The sequence below is a fragment of the Alligator sinensis genome, unplaced genomic scaffold (genome assembly GCF_000455745.1).
Source record: "Alligator sinensis unplaced genomic scaffold, ASM45574v1 scaffold907_1, whole genome shotgun sequence".
Taxonomy (NCBI): domain Eukaryota; kingdom Metazoa; phylum Chordata; order Crocodylia; family Alligatoridae; genus Alligator; species Alligator sinensis.
In genome coordinates this window covers 546,496-562,561 of record NW_005841925.1, presented here as the reverse complement: position 1 = coordinate 562,561, position 16,066 = coordinate 546,496, and the positions used below count along the sequence as shown (strand labels likewise).

Below are 16,066 nucleotides of genomic sequence, written 5' to 3'. Positions count from 1 at the left end.
CGAGGTGGGGAGGCACGGGCGCAGCTGATAGGCTGACAGCGTCACGGGGCGCCTTTTTGATGCAGCCAGCCCGGGGGTTCCCCCCCCTCCTCCTGCCCCATTCAGGGTGTCTTTGTGACGTAGTCAGCCCGAGGGTTCCCTGCCTTCGGGGCGCCTTTGTGACGCAGTCAGTCCTGGGATTCCCTCTCCCCCGTCCTGGGGGCGCCTATGTGACGCAGCCAGCTCAGGGGCCCCCACCCTGGGGGCACCCCCTCCTTCAGGAAATAGCCCAGTACAAAGCACAAAGGATCCCGCCTACACGATGAGCCAAAGGGATGGGGGCTGAGGTCCACCTGGCACAGCTATAAGCCTCCCTTAACAAGAAGAGGCTTCTGGGGATGCATCAGGTAAATTTAGGGGCAAGTAAGAAAGGAAACAGGGTTGGGAGTGAGATCTCCTAACATGGGAGTGAGGTCAGGGGGTTCGTAACCGGGCAGGAGACAGAGCAGAGCACCACGCCCAGTGTCCATGGCTACCTGAAAGAGTTGGAGGAACCTGTGGATACCGCCCAGTGAAACTGCCCGGAGATGTGAGCAGAGGAGCGAGAGGAAGGCAGCCCCATGTTTGCAGGCCCCCCTCATCCAGAGCTTTCTTCCTGTTGGGGTAGATGGCTGGGTTGGCCCGGGCCAGGAGGTCAACCAGGAGGTCCCAGGGCTTGGTAGGGCCATGGACAGGGAGTGTATAAAAGAAAAGGTGAAGGGAGAAGTGCTCAGGAGGAGGTTCTGGAGAAGGCAGAAGAGAGCCTTACAGCCTGGCCACACAAATGATCAGGGGCCTGGGAGGCAAGACCCATAAGGGAAGGCTAGAAGACCTTAGAGTTATTTAGTCAGAGGAAGAGCAAGGGGAGTTTGATTACAGTCTTCAAATATCTGCAGGGTGAGGATGGAGATGGCCTGTTCTCTTTGGCCATAGGGACAGGACTAGGAGCAACAGCCTCAAGCTTCAGCAGAGGTTGGAGATAAGGAGGAACTTTCTGACTAGGAGGGTGGTCAAGAACTGGAACAGGCTGCCTAGAGAAATGGTGGAATCTCCATTGCTGGGAGTTTTCAAGAGCAGGTTAGAAAGACACTTGGCTGGGATGGTTTACTCAGGGAAGATCATGCCTTGAGCAGAGGGCTGGACTAGATGACCTTGCGAGGTTCCTTCCAGCCCTGCTTTCCTATCATTCTTGTTAAGTAACAGTTGTTCAGTTATTGTGGAATTGCTCCGCAGAGATGATACGAGTTCAAGACTCCAGCGTGGTGCAGCGGCTGGGACTGACCTTCAGCTGATTGTTGGTCCCACCCCCTCACGGCACTGGCATCTTGATTGTAGTCAGCATTACTGTGTGACTGCTCAGAATCTGATAGTCTGACTTTTAATATGGTACGGTAATGCTGACTATGATCGTAGATAAAGCGTGTGCAAACTGTCCCTTGTCACAAGGGCCTGACGCAGCCAGCTGCCTCCCTCTGCTCACTGACTACAGCAGACAGGAAAGGGGAGAGAGAGGGCAGTGCTGAGAGAGGCAAAGGGGTTTGGAGTGAATGATGGAGGAGTAAATCCACAGGACCAGGGATGTTAATTCAGATAATGGGATAAGAATCCATAGTCCCTTTTTAGACTACGTGATTAGAGGCATTTATATGCATACCTTTTTTTCCCCGTGATGCACCAGAGATCTACTGCTTTGGAGCAGACTTGATTCAGAGTGAGCTGAGACATACTGCCCTGCGCCACATGCAGGTGTGTAAGCAGCAAAATGTGCGTTACTGCACAGAAAATGGCAGTGGTATGTTTTTGAACTAATGCATCTCCAAGTTGTTTTAGTTCAAAAGAAGCTGCTGCCATGTTTTCAGCGCTGACGGGCATTTTGCCACCTATGCAAGTGCAAGCATTGCAGTGCTGTGGCGCTTGCATGTGTAAAAATGCCACGGGTGACTTCTTGTTGCACAATTTCACATTTCAGTCAGTTTTTTAAAGTTTTTAAAAGCTATCCTGAGTGTATGCCTCTATGATTCAGTTAACCTCTAAGGTGCGTGTCTACCCTGCCTTCTGTGATTAACTAGGAGTACTTCCATGTCAGCTTTCATGGTTTCAGAGAATGGCCAGGGAGGTTGAAGTGTTCTATTGGAGGCTTGTGTGTATTTCTGGACTTGATGTCAGCTTGGTGTCTGTTCATCCTGGCTACAAACAGACATCAATTTATCACAGTATCAGCTGTGCTGAGATGTGGCCTGGCACAGATGATCCAATTGATTGTCAGGTATGGATGTTGCTTGGGACGGTTGTCATGCAGGATTGGGCCACTGTCACACCTGGGACTTCAGGGGCCCAATCCTGCAGGACAACAGCCCTAGGTCCCTGGCCCTGGCCCTGGGCCTGACCTGGGGCTCATGTTTGCAAGCATGGTACAGGAAACCCCATCCCTTGTTCTGCAGCATGAAGTGTGTGCCCCAGAAATGCCTCTTTGGAGCAGCAGGAGACTGTGGGCAGCCCTGGGCTGCAGGGATCGCAGCATATCTGAATATAAATGCACTCTGATAAAGCTGCACAAACTATTGAAAGGAACCATCACACTTGCATTTTTGGGCATTTGGGGCATGTGGGCGTCTGTTTGCTTGTGTTTTGTCCTGCCATTAAAAATTTTTTGATGCGACAAGGGCAGCATCTGTTTGTAGTTTCTGTCATGTAGGGATCACTCTGTCACCGTGCCCCTCTGCTGCCTATATTGGGTGAGATTTATTGCTCTTTACATGTCTTTTTATAGCACCTCTACCTTGCCGTCTGCCATTATGGGAGTTAATTATGCCATTGGAAACACTCCCCTTCTTCCCCTCCACTCCCTTTTTATGCACTACAGCGATGCTGTATAGACACACAAATGAGGGTCAGTCTTTACCCCCCCAAAAGATGACAGGCTGGGGGCTCATCTACACCTGAGCAGCTCAGGCAATGTTCCACAAGGGGAATTTCCCTCTATAATGTCCAAGCATAGGAGGTACCTTAAGTCTGAGAAGGTAGGGTGTGCTGGGAGATCCAGAGGAGGAAGTAAATTAAACCTCCTTATTTGAAGACATTTAATTGATTTCTCCACTAGCCCAGGAGCAGGTGCAAGGAAGGGGAACCTACTTGCCTCCCTTGCTGTCCCCACCTGAACCCAGCTGTCTGCACAGCTGTTCTCTGCCGCACCAGTGGAGCAGGGCAGGAGCAGCCAGGGAAGTGGGGGTTGTGAGTAAGTCTCCCCTTCTGTCCTCTGAGACAGAGAGGGGAAGGAGAAGGGAGGGGATGTGCAGCTGAGCACAGAGGTGAAGGGAGGGGGTGCCAAGAGTGGTGGGAGAAATTTTTACATGATTCAGGGACTTAGGCCCCAGGTGCTGCTCCCACAGCATAGTCTGCCCACATTGGTTGGAGGGACAGGCTTGTAGTAGGTGAAAGCAGCTATGCTGGTGCTGCTCCCTCATCCCCTTTTAAGGTAGCATGCGCCTGTGCTAGGCTCTAAAATAGAGGACAAAAAAGATGGCCCTTGCTCCAAACAATAATGATCTCAATATAAGCTAACTATTTCAGTTAGTGGGGATAATTGTTTTGGTTTTTTTTAAGCTGGAATAATTATACTGGACCATCCCTGCTGTAGACCCAGTTACTTTTATATCAAGGTACCTTGCACCAGTTTAGCTTGTTCCCATCCATCACAGGCATACACTTTATTAAAATAGTTTAACTCGGGTGTACCAGAGTGTGTACCCTGCTTTCCAATAGAAGGGAATGGTCAGCAGGGTGTACGTGCTGGAGATGGAAACTGCAGGTTGCTTGCACCTTCCCCTTCTCCGGTGTCTCTATTGTGGAAGACCAGGACACAATATCTTAACTATATACATGGTTTATTCAGATGCAGAATAAAAGGGGAGGGGATAGAATAAACTGGATGGGTAATAAAGATAAATATTTACATATAATACATCAAGCCAACAAATAACAGAACAGGTAAGTATAGCAGTCCCCAAGATCCACAAGAGAAACTTCGCCCACGGAGCCTCAGAGGGTAAGTTTGTCCCAGCAATTGATAGGTAAGCACCCGCAAAATATAAAGCACAGTAAATAGTTAATAAACTCACCAGAATAGAAAACACAGCAAGTGATTAATAAACACTTCAAAATATAAGGCATGGTAATCCCAAATACCCACTTCTTTAGAGGAGTCTCTCTCTCTAGCCTAACCCCCTCTGATGGGGCTATGTCCACTGTGTCCCTCCCCAGTGGGAAACCCCTTGCCCAGGATCTCGTGCTTCCCGGCGAGTAGGGGTCCAGCAAGGGTTCCCGGGGTTTTGTCCCCAGCTAGGCAAGCGGCTTCTGCAGTGGGTGCTCCACCTCAGGCCCTGCGTGGGGTGTGTGGCTTGTTCACATACCCAGATGGCTCAGCCTTCTCAGCAGGTTGCAGGCCTGGGCCTCCTCGTGCATGCCCAGGGCTGGGGCTCCAGTACAGGCCCGCTGTGCTGCGGAGCCTGCGCTGTCGCGTCTGGCAGTGGGGAATGGGGCCCAGACCACCCCCTAACCCCTCCACGGGCCCTCAACCCAACAATGACTCATGGTGCAGTGGTGTCTGCTCCAGTGCTGGCCTCGTGCCGGGGTTGGAGACCTGAGCCACTTCAAGCAGCTCCCAAGGTCCCTCTCCCTCTCAAACCCTCTGTGCACTGTCCAGCCGTGCTGGGGTTGGAGACCCAAGCTGCCTTGAGTGGCTCCCAAGATCCCAGTCCCTCGGATCCTCCGTGCAATGACGCCTGCACCAGCTCGCCATGCTCTCTTGCGGCAAGGGGTTGGTGACATGGCCGCTTGCCACTCCTATCTGATGGTGGAGTCTTCCAGTTGCCCAGAAGAGCCTGAAGTACCCCCTGGGTAGCTCTTCCCTAGCTCTTCCTCTGCCCCGGCTTCTTCTCTGTCTCACGTTGTCTCCCCCGTGTGCTATACACACAGCTCCTTATATAGGCAGAAACAAGATTGAAGATTGGCCAATCGGGGCGGGGAATAGTAGAGCGCAGTCTTCAATTAGGTCCACTCCTCGCCTCACCCGATGGAGCAGGGTGGACTCCTCCTGAGGCTTCTCCCCTGCTGGTCTCCGATTGGTGGGTTTGCCCCACCAATCACTTTGGCAGTTCTCTAAGCCCGAGGAACTGGGTGAAGATAGGCAAGACCGCCACAAAAAGCACCTTTCTTCTGACAGACTAGGGGTATTGACATGCCTTAACTATGCTATCATTAAAGAGGTGCATGTTCATGTATAGACAAATCCATGCTACCCCACTGTGCATGTTTTGTACCTCAAGGAAGAGTCTTTTCAGGCTCTTTGCCTTCAGGAGTGATGTCTCTTACACAAGTCTTTCTTCTCAGGGCTATACTTAAAGTCCTTGGTCTGGACAATCCCAAAAGCAGATTACTGCAGTGGGTTTTCTAAAAATAGCTTCCTTTTAGTCCTATAGCCTCAACTCTCAACAGGCTGATTCCAAGGGCTGGTTTACAAACAGTGTTTAAACAGGAGTTTTGCTGTATTTCTTTTCTAGTGTCTTTATCACCATCATCTCCCCTTCTCCCAGCCCCCTTTTTCAGTATTTGAAATTTAGAAGAGCTGCTTGCTCACTTGCCAATGACTGGGGTGTCTGTCTTTGTTTTCCAGGGCATGGCGAGAAAACATCTCCTTGAAAGAACTTCAGCGCAGGGGGGTCTGCTTGCTGAAACTGCAAGCGGCCAGTCAAAGAACTGGGCTGTATGGACGACTGCTTGTAACTTTTCAGCCGAGAAAGTATGAGTCAGATGTGGAGTTGCCCTATAACAGCTTTGGGCCTGGTATGTAACATTTCTGTAGATAAAAAGGGAATCGAGGGGAAAGTTAATAATGTGTTTTATAATATCCTTTATTATGTTTCTGAAAAGCTAAGCAATGGAGGGAAATACAGTGAAAAAATGGTAGTCATATTCTGTTCCACCTGTTAGGCTTCGAAGTGGACTTATGCACCTAGGTGTGATCTTATTCCATCCTGCCCAGCTCTTTGGAAAACAGTTCATGTAAAAAATAGATAGTTCCTTTCTCCTTCTCATTGCTTTTTTGTTGCTTAGTTGCAAGACTAAGATGATGGAATATTGATTTTTTTAGAAACTTGATCAGGGTAGAATAAGATTGCTCTTAAGCACCATTTACACTGCTAATAGGTGGAATATGACCTGGCCTTTAATAGTATGTTGAATCTACAGATCTTCATAAAACCACCATTTCATAATTAAGCCCAACAGAGTGTGATCAGCAGAGACCCATCTTGAAGATACTACAAAAACTGGGCTGTTCTGAGCTCCTAATCCATTTGAAATTGGGTCACTCTCGTTTGTTTCTCAGCCCAAATAGCTGACGTACATCTGAGCCGTCTCTTGGAAAGAGCACAATGTCATGTCCTCTTGCGTATTGTAGAGAAAAGAGTATCTGAAATGGATTGTCTGAAGTTCAGGGATGTGAGAGCTTTCAAAAAGCCCCTTGAAACCTCATCTCCCCAAGTGCTGTCTCTGTAAGAGCACTTCATTGCCCATCTATGGCAGAAAAGCTGGCATGAGCTGAAGTTTAATGCATTGGGTGTGGGGATTACTGGTGTCTGAATACTTTTAGGCTGTATCCCTAAGCAAACTGATGTCTTAGGAGGTGGAAAGCAAAGAAAGGGAAGGGGTGTATAACTGATACATTGGTCTTTGTCATCTAAGAGGAGGATAAATCCTTTCTTTAAGGGTTTGACACAAATTATAAATAGGGGTGCACCGATAAAGATTTTCTTGACTGATACTGACAGCTGATTATAAACCAACCATATCAGCTGATGCCGATCTGATAACCAGTATCTCGTAATAATGCAAGGCATTTTAAATTACTGACAAAAGCCTTTTATTTAGGCCTCGTATGTCACATGTATCAGTGTCCCGGCACTTAAAAATGTTGTTGGGGGTTCTTGAATTCAAACTTGTTGAATGAGCTTTAGTTCAAGCATCGCTGCCACCATTTTTAAACACAGGGCACTGTGGCACTTTAATTAAAGCGGCTTTCAGAGCCGCTACAATTAATTGAAGTGCTGCCCCCCACCCCCACCTGCCCATCCCCAGAGCACATGTAAAAGTGTCAAGGGCTAGGTTCCTGAGCCTGTCCAGCAGAGCTGAGGGGGAAGGTGTGAGCCTACCTGGCTGCCCAGGGCTGGGTGGTCTCTGGGCCAGGCTCCCTGCTCTCCTACCTCTACACAGGGCAGGGCCACGGGACTATTCCAGGCCTGGAGAAACCTCAGGGCTCTCCAACCTGCTGGGTTTTCCAGAAAGCCCTATGCTGGCTGCTCATTCGCTGCCTTCCCAGCAGTGGGGGGCACAACTTGCCACCCCCACTGCTGCTGGGGGAAAGGCAGCAGAGTGGAGAGCCTCGAGCCCACAGCAAGCAGCCCACATTTGCCCCGCACACAAATCTGGGGCAGCACATTCCCCCTCCCCCATGCCTCCCCTAGCGGGTGCATGCAACAGTGGGGAGATGCCCCCCACACACCCCCTGGACAAGCCTTCCATGATTCCATCCCACTCCCTGCCACCGGTCCCATGCACCACCCTGGCTGGGAAGTGCCCCCTGCCCCTGCCTCACTTCCTCACCATGGGGGCCTTGGTCTGCCCCATGCCCCTTCTCCATAGACTTACCTTCAGGGAGCTGCTTTCCACGCTGCCTGGCTGTATTCTTGGCCACATGCATGTGTGCAGCCACATGCATGTGGGCCCCCTGTGTCCTGCTCCTGGCAGCCCCTAGCAGGACCCTTTGCAGGCTAGAATGCTGCCTGCCTGCAAGGGAAAACCCGCTGTTTCCCGAGGGAACCCAGTCATCCGGGGGGCCCTGGCCCTATCGGGGGGAGGGAACCCAGGTGTCCGGGGCCCTGGCCAGAAGGCATAATTATCGGTAAACATTATTGGCTACGACAACCAAAAAAAGCCAATAGCCGATAATGTCATTTCCCTTTTATCGGTGCTGATCTGATAGGCAACTAATATATCGCTGCACCTCTAATCATAAATGTCCTCTGTGGATATGAATTAACACGGGTCTGCTGACTTCAGTGGAATATGTCACTTTACACTAGCTGAGGGAGTGGTCTGTGGGTGGCTCAGAAGGGCTCCTTTTTAGGCTCTGTCTTCCTTGGCTTTTCCCTAGTCAAATGCTGAGTTTTGTTTTCTCCTCTGCTTCATTCTTCCAGGTGACATTGTGGGTCTTTATGAGTCCACTGATCAGGGTGATCTGCTCTCAACTGGAATTGTGACCCACGTAACCCCCAAGTTGGTTACCATCGCCTTTGAGGAATCTCGGGATGGCCTGTTAAGCTTGGACAGGGAGAGTTCTTATCGCCTGCTGAAATTGGCCAATGATGTCACCTACAAGAGGCTGAAAAAGTAAGGACTTCAACACGTAGCCTACAGTTACCCGTAACAACTCTAATGGCTCCCCACTCAGTTCAGGATCAAGTTTAAAACTATTCTGTTTTTAGGAAACCCTCCAGGAGCCTGCCACATTTTTACCCCACAAATCTTTTCTCTTCCTACCACACTCCTCTTAGTCCTTTTATAAAATCTTGCTTCTGTAGATCAGGCTAGGCTTTTCTATACATCCTGACACTAGGAACTGCATCCCAGCGTGTCTCCATCTCATTTTCTCTTCACTGTGGCTTGAGATGTCCTCTGAGAACCCACTCTTCCCTCCTCCTGCTGTATCTTTAAATTTTTTCCTTTTCGTTGTTATTTAACTCTGTGGTTATATTATTTTCCTCTTTAAAGCATTATCTAACATAGTATCTGTGGATAACATCACACAAAATAAATTGGTTGTATCTTGTGAGGTATCTTTTTAGGGAGCCCAAGTGCTTTGACACCTACTTGCTGCACAATCATGTTTGTAGAACAGTGATTCTCAACCAGGGTACAGCAGGGAGCTGTGTAATATTGGCGGTGTTGGGTGTGGAAACACTTACACGTGATTCGTGAGATTAACCCAGAGACTTCAGATAGGAATTCACAGTATCAGAAATCTGTTGTGGTCTTTCTGAGTTCTTTGCAACAGCAGAATTGCTCTACTATTTTTTAGTTGTGCTAGGGTGATGTTGTAGCCATGATGATCCAGAAAATAGGTGAGACATAAAGATTTTCTGTGGGTGGTATATTTTATTGGACCAACTGCATGGTTGGGGTAGACTTAGATAATCTTTCAAATACAGTGCATTCAGGTCTGAGGGAAAAGCAGGCACAGAGAAAGATTGATAGCAGTTTGCGCAACTGTGAACTTGGAGAATGTAAAAATTCCCAGGGGTAGGCCTACAAGCAAACTGGAGGAGGAAGGATAATGTAATTAGTGGAAGATCAAGACCTTTCAAAAGGAAAGTAGGTTGTTAACACTTGTAGCGTAGAGAAAAATTTCACGGAGGCAGGTAGATTGTTGTGTGCCATGAAGTCAGTATCAGTGGTCACCCTCTGGTTATTAATATCTAGACAGCTTATGAATTTTTGTTTCCAGGCTTGTCTGTTGAAGGTGTTTTGTAATTTCCCTTAAGCATGAGGATAGTGAGGACATGAAGTGAGTGGTTGTTCTGTGGAAAGTGTTCTTCCACACATGTTTACGTATCTTTATCTTTAATCTTGTTCCTGTGATCATTCAGGCTGGTGGGTAGTTTTAATCTGATTTCACCCACATAGTTTCCTTCAGGGCATTTGGTGCACTAGATGAGAGAGACCACATTTTGGGATAAGCAAGTGTAGGATTCATGGATTCTCATGGGTATGGTTTGGGATGTTGATTGTTGTAGGAGTGGTGATGTGCTGACAGGTTATTGTTAAGGTAAGTGTTTGTCCCATTTGATGTCTTGAACAGTAGGAAGTTTGCTTCTGATGATGAGCTGGGCAAGGTTAAGAGGCTAGGGGGCTGGGAATATTTCTCTCAAAGTCTGATCTTTATCAAGTATAGGCTGTATTGTTCACTGATTCTTCTTATTGGTTCAAGCATAGGGTGGTAGGTGACCACTTGAGGTGATTGGTCACAGCGGGGTTTCTTTTTATATTGTGGAAGGTTGCTGTGGGGTATCTGGATGTTGCTTTCAAAGATGCAGTCTATTTCTCTGCTGGATTGTCTTTGTTGTATAAAGGCAGATTTCAGGTTGGCAAGCTGCATGTTGTGAGTTATTCCCCTTAGAGCGCATTTTTCCATTGTCAAGAATAAGAAGAGGCCAACAGCGGGTGCTTTCTGAGGGGTGTCCTGCATCTATCAAGGTTGAAAACCGTTTGTTCTGGAATGTGATGTTCATCCATGTGTCAGGCCTCCTGGGAGCTAATGTGCTGTCAATTTTCCCCTCCCTGGAAAATAGTGCAGTACAGCACAGTCTCAGGTCTAAAAGGACAGCTCTCACCTTGAAAACCAGGCTGTGTACTAGGGATGTGAGAGGTTAAATGATTAATCGTTTAACCGATAAATGCAGCAATAACTGGTTAGCTTACTGGTTATGCTTTAGCTTGGGGCCAGTGCAGTCTGGCATGGAAGGGAAGCTGTGGAGTACCTCAGTCAGAAGGCAGGAGGGGGGGGCGAGGGGAACTAGTACCCAAAGGCTAAGAGGAAGACAGGGAGCAGCCCAAGGACTCCTCAATTAATCAATTAGCTGCTCTCATCTGTGCTCCCTCCCTCCCAGCACAGGGCTTCACCTGGGCTGCTTTGTCTGGCTGCGCTTGCCTTCCCCTCCCCAACCAGTCAAAGGGCCCCTGAAGCCCAGAGTGGGCTGCTATGTCAGAGCCACTGTGTTATTGGTCAGTCCTTTAACCGATATAATTAGAGGAGGTTAAAACAAATGTGTCTTTAAACAATATTTACATCCCCACTGTGCATCTGATTGCTAGCGAGCATCCTAAGGCCCCTGGAAAAGTCTCAATTTGTATTGGGTCCCAGCACAGATACTAAGAATCTTCTGCAGGGTGAGCATGTTATGGTTGCTCATCAGGGTTTCTGGATACATTCCTTTAAATTCATAACCTTTGTATTCTTTTCTTTGGCAGAGCTTTAAATACATTAAGCCAGTATCACTCTGGTCCAGCATTCAATCTTATTGATGTCCTCTTCTTTTCCTCTGATCCAAGTCCACCGAGTGAAACACGTAAGAATTTCCATTTTGCTTCTCATTCTGAAAGTGAAGGGCAATACTGGTGGAACTGTTACGAGCTGGGCTGATGGTTAGGGAAGCCAAAGGTTGCTTGCAGCATGAGCAGTGACAACACATTGCTTTTCCCATGGTGCTCTACCACTGAGTCTTTTCCTGCCCTGCTGGTTCCATCTCTAGGGATGACATGGAATCTCAGCATCCAGGATCATTGAGTCCTTGGCTGCTCTATGACTGTGTGCTAATTCTAACCATGTGTTTTGTGAGACGGGTGCAAGGGACTGGATGGACACTCTGACTCGCTCTGTGCAGGATTCCAAAAGGGTTATGGGAAGTCTGTTGGTCACTGCCAACCTGGGCTAGATATTGGTATTGTATCTTGAGTTATTTCTCTGATGGGTTGTGAAACTATAGCTAGCAACACTGCACATCCAAATTTTGTATTGATTTACGGTTATTGGCTTAGCCTCTCAGCTGCTGTATAGAGCTGTTGCCCTTTGGAGCTAGGCTGAAGAGCTGGTCTGTTATATATTGAGATGCTAATCTTCATGGCATTTTGTATAAACTGAGCAAGATTTGCAGTGCCTCTGAATGCTTTTCTGGTGAAATGTGTTTGTACGTGGGTCAGCAGTCCGAAAGGTAATTTACTTGAGGCAGATTTGTTTTACTTTACCGTTTTTTTCCCCCTGTAAACTCTGGAGGTCAGAGACTTTCAGGGCTCCAGCTGTATTGAAAATCCATTAACTCAGCCGGCATGGGAATTGAGTGAACTCAGAGCCATTCAGTTTTGAAACAGCCTGGGATTGCTCCTGTGTGCATTTTTCAATTTTTCTGATTGTGTCCAGTCAAGTCAGAGATGCAGTGTGTTGCTTTATGTTTCCATCATTGAACACTTAAAAAAAAATAAATCCCTAATAACTTGATTTTGTCTGTAGCTGCTCCAAACTGCTTTCAAAACATTGAATAACCTTCAATTCTGATCTTTGGAAGATGAGGAATGAAATTACAGAGCTTACTTCTTTCAAGAAATGACTGAGAAACCAAATCTGTCCATCTACTTAATGGCCCTTATCATTGTAATATATGAAAGCTTCACAGTCAATAATACTTAAGATGATAGGGAAGTAGTATTATCTGTATTTTGCAGATGGCGAATGGAGGTATGGGGAGGTTAAGTAAGTTACATAGGGTCGCATGAGAAGTCTCTGGCCAGGTTGGGAACAGAACCTGCACCTCCTGAGTCCCAAATTAGTGTCCTAGTCCACCATTCTCAAGCCATTTAGTGTTAACCAACTGATAGCACATCGACTGATGGAGGTGTGCTTTTCCAATTTCCCCTGCTTCTGTAGGCTGACCAAAGTCCTATAGACTGTTCTCCTATCTGCTGCAGCCTCCTCCTGTTCTCTGCCTGCCATGGCAGCTGTATTTTCTGTTATCCTGGTCACCTGACTCCTTTGTCCATGGGCATTTCACACCTGGTAAAGTTTCCCTTTTTTCCCCACAGAGACACTCTTACACTTCTTCAGTATGGCTTGGCATAGATTTTCAGTGTAATATGCTGGGAATGAAGAATTAACATGAAAGTGAGCCATGCATCTATAATTCTCTGCACTCTGCTTACCGTGAATCATTCTCCAGTTGCTGCCTTCTAGCCATTTGGGTATCCAGGGACTCTAACAGATGCCATAAATTTATATTAAATAAGTTCATTAAAATTTAATTCTCTTTTTTTAAACAACTCTAACTTTGCATTCTCTGCAAATCCACCTCATCTAAATTTAAAAAAAAATCATTATCTCCCAATTGCACAGATGTGCAATAGTGACCATGGAAATGTTTGTCTCTCCAAGGCATTGAGTAGGTTGATCAATATGTAAATCCAGCTGCATTAGACAGGAGTTGTAGTATGTTAGCTGCAGCCAGCACCTTAGAACTCCAAACCTCGGTCACAGGGGAAAGCATATTGTCTGTTTGCATTTCCATAATATGTGGTTCCTTTTTAAGGAGGGAGATGTAGTACTGTTCTGGGCCTGAATAAGCATGACCTGACCTTTATATGTAGCCTACAAGGTGCTGTGCACTCTCCACTCCTGTTGACACAAAGCATTTGATGGTGCTCGGTACCATGCTGAGTCAGCCTCCTTCTCATGGAAGCCCAGGGGTGAATCCAGAGGGGGGTGCAGTGGTGTGGTTGCACCTCCCTTTCCTACACTGTGGGAGCAGCAGCTGTGGACTTTTTTTAAGTCCCTGAAGCAGGTAAGAATCCACCCCTCTCAGCACCTGCTTCCTTCTCATAAGGAAGCTTATAAGAAGTAGAAACTTGGACAAACAACTAGGAAGGAGTATAAGAGTATTGCTCAGGCATGCAGGGATGAAGTCAAGAAAGCCAGAGCACAATTGGACTTGAAGCTAGCAAGGGACGTGAAGGGTAACAAGAAGGGTTTTTACAAGTATGTCAATAACAAGAGGAAGATCAGGGAAAGTGTAGGTTCTTTACTGAATGGGGGAGGCAACCTAGTGACAGAGGATGCAGAAAAGGCTGAAGTGCTCAATGCCTTTTTCACCTCAGTCTTCACAGGCAAGGTCAGCTCCCAGACTACTGCACCTGAGAGCACAGTTTGGGGAGGAGGTGAGCAGCCAACCATGGTGAAAGAACAGGTTAGGGACTATTTAGAAAAGCTGGACAGGTATAAGTCCATGGGGCCAGACATGGTACACCTGAGGGTGCTGAGGGAGTTAGTTAATGTGATTGCAGAGCCACTAGCCATTATCTTTGAAAACTTGTGGCAATTGGAAGAGGTCCCGGATTATTGGAAAAGAGCCAATATAGTTTCCGTCTTTAAGAAAGGGAAGAAGGAGGATCCAGGGAACTACAGACTGGTCAATCTTGCCTCAGTCCCTGGGAAAATCATGGAGCAGGTCCTCAAGGAATCCATTTCTAAGCACTTGGAGGAGAAGAAGGTGGCTAGCAATAGTCAGCATGGATTCACCAAGGGCAGGTCATGCCTGACCAATTTAATTGCCTTCTGTGATGAGATGACTGGCTCTGTAGATGCAGGAAGACAGGTGGATGTGGTATACCTGGATTTTAGGAAGGCTTTTGGTAGGTCTCCCACAACATTCTTGCAGGCAAGCTAAGGAAGTATGGGCTGGATGAATGGACTGTAAGGTGGATAGAAAACTGGAGAATTGGGCTCAGAGAGTAGTAATCAATGTCTTGATGTCTAGTTGACAGCCGGTATCAAGTGGAGTGCCCCAGGGGTTGGTCCTGGGGCTGGTTACGTTCAATATCTTCATCAGCAACCTGGAAGATAGCATAGAGAGCACCCTCTGAAAGTTTGCAGATAACACCAAGCTGGAGGGAGTAGTTGATACGCTGGAGGGCAGAGCTAGGATTCGGAGTGAAGTAGACAAATTGGAGGATTGGACCAAAAGAAATCCCATGAGGTTCAACAAGGACAAATGCAAAGTCCTCCACTTAGGACAGAACAGTCCCATACACCAGTACAGGCTGGGGACTGACTGGCTAAGCAGCAGCTCTTCAGAAAAGGACCTGGATGTCACAGTGGACAATAAGCTGAATATGAGCCAACAGTGTGCCCTTGGTGCCAAGAAGGCTAATGGCATACTGTGCTGCACTGGTAGGAGTGTTGCCAGCAGGTCAAGGAAAGTGATTATTCCCCTCTATTCAGCACTGGTGAGGCCACAGCTGGAGTACTGTGTTCAGTTTTGGGCCCCCTACCAAAGAAAGGATATGGACAAATTGGAGAAAGTCTAGTGGAGGGTAATGAAAGTGGTTTGGGGGCTCGGGCATGTGACTTCTGAGGAGAGGCTGAGGGAACTGGGTTTTTTTGGGTTTTTTTTAGTTTAAAGAAGAGAAGACTGAAAGTGGATTTGATAGCAGCCTTCAACTACCTGAAGTGGGTTTGAGAGAGGATGGAGTGAGACTGTTCTCAGTGGTGGCAGGTGACAGAACAAGGAGCAATGGTCTCAAGTTGCATCCAGGGAAGTTTAGGTTAGATATTAGGAAGAATTTTCTCACTAGGAGATTAGTAAAACACTGGAACAGGTTATCCAGAGAGGTTGTGGACTCCCTATCCTTGGAGGTTTTTAAGACCTGCCTAGGCAAAGTTTGGCTGGGGTGATCTAGTTGGGGATGGTCCTGCCTTGAGCAGGGGTTTGGACTAGATGACCTCCTGAGGTCCCTTCCATCCCTAATTTCCTATGATTCTGTGATTCCCTTCCATGCTCATTGATACCTCCCCACCACTGAGCCTCTGCTCCTGGCTGACCCAGGGGCAGGAGGCTCCAGAGCTGCTCTGTGAAGCCCTTCTGGAGTTGGACAGAAGAGCCAGTTTTAGCTAGGGACAGTGGCAGCAGCAGCAGGTGGGTTCCTCCTCCCTGTTGGTCCTTCCAGGTGTTCTCTGGCTGCTAGCATGGCAGGGGGGAACCTTCGTGCTGCTGCCACTGTCCTCAGCCAACCCCAGCTCTCTGCACTTCTGCTTCCCTCAGTTGTGACTGGAGCAGGGAAGGAGTGGCCTGGACAGTGGACATGGCAGGGGATTCTCCCTGTGCCCAAAGGTGTAAGTGGAGAGGGCATGGTGGGGGAGGTTCTGTTGGTTGGGCCACTGTTCCAGGACCAGTCAGAAGAGCACCACCTACTCGCTCACTGTAGAGTAGTGTATGCATCCAAGGTGTGTAGTCACTTCCAACAGAACTGCTCTTTTCTGTTTCAGTCGCTGTCTCTCGATTTACTTTGTGAGTGGCACTCTGAGATCACTGCCAAATGCAGCCTCTTCAATGTTCCTTGACTAAGCATGGAAACCAACAGTTTTCCCCCAATGCAGTTTGTCAGTATCATTGAG

The 16,066-nt window shown here is 47.8% G+C and overlaps 1 long non-coding RNA gene across 1 annotated transcript; it reads left to right on the top strand.

The window, feature by feature from the left end:
• Positions 1 to 8,431: 8,431 nt before the first annotated feature.
• Positions 8,432 to 16,054, top strand: LOC112549525. Its single transcript, XR_003092969.1, has 3 exons — positions 8,432 to 8,463; positions 11,101 to 11,198; positions 15,938 to 16,054. It is a non-coding gene; the product is annotated as an uncharacterized LOC112549525 (long non-coding RNA).
• Positions 16,055 to 16,066: the final 12 nt, after the last annotated feature.